A 1,371-nucleotide genomic window follows, 5' to 3' on the forward strand; every position below is an offset into this window, starting at 1 on the left:
AATAAATCAAATAATTCATAATTTTTTCAATTTTTACAAATATATGTTTAGTTACTAAGTCAACATAATTTTCAAACAACTGTAGTAATTGTTTACTGTAGCTATCTTTAATATTATTTTTCATCAAAAGTTCTATTCTAATCAAAAAGTCTGTCCATTCATCAAAAAGAATATTACATTTTCCAGGATATATATATTCAAAATCAATATCAATCTGAAAAATAGTTATGCTTATTAATTATTGTTATGCCACACTAGTTAATAGGAATAAAATACTATTTTTGATTAGTGTATTACCAATTGATGTCCAAACGATTGCTTATATAAAGGCCACTGTTCTAAAATATCCGTTATGGTAATTTCAGTTGAACTTAGGAATGTTTTATGATATTCTACGGATTCTAGCCATTTTTCAGAAACTTCATTAACCCAGTAAACAAAGCTACGAATATTCTACGTATATTAAACGTATATACCTATACGTATGTACGTGTAATATACGTATGAATTTAGGATATTTCTAATGTATAATGGGGTCAAACAATGACTATTTCACTTATATTCAACGTATAATACACTTGGATATGTGGTTTATTTAACGTAAAACATACGTGTATGTTCCGTATAAAAAACGAATAATTTTTTTATATCCTCGGCAAATTATTCGTATATTTTTTGAATAATCTTCGTGTTCTCAACGGATAATTTAGGTTTAGAGATCGTGTAACATAGATCTAAATACCGTTTATACTTAGTATATAATTCGTTTGGAACCAGTTTAAGATGTATATTTTTGGGATATTATATTTTATATATTTCCTGTATAACTTTGGTGTTTATAATGAATAGTTTTGGTATACAAATCGTATAGTTTTGGTTTCAATACCGTTTATTTTTGGTGTATAATTTGTTTATACTCGGTGTAGGATAACTATATTTTTAAAGATATTATACGTATATTTTTGGTGGTCAATTTGTTTAAAACCAGTGTAAGATATGTATATTTTTTTTAGGATATACGTAGATTTCTTGTATATCATTCGTTTTTATAATAAATAGTTTTGGTACACAAATGATTATATATTATATTATATACAGTTTTTGTATCTAACAAATATACCTAACAAATTATAATTCGTTTATATCCATTGTAAGATTTGAGTAGCCATAAGTAAAATATACAAATAAAAAAGCAATGGCATTGGACTGTTAAAATAAAAATAAAAATAAATATTAAGTAAAAAGCTATGGGGAATGAGGTGGTTTAAATTTTTTGTGTAAGAACATTTTTTTTAAATATTTACCTTTATAATATATTTCTCATAGTATAAAATTAATTTTAAATATTAGACATGAGATTGTATGAAGATA

Source organism: Acyrthosiphon pisum, chromosome X (assembly GCF_005508785.2).
Source record: "Acyrthosiphon pisum isolate AL4f chromosome X, pea_aphid_22Mar2018_4r6ur, whole genome shotgun sequence".
In the NCBI taxonomy this organism is placed as follows: Eukaryota; Metazoa; Arthropoda; class Insecta; order Hemiptera; family Aphididae; genus Acyrthosiphon; species Acyrthosiphon pisum.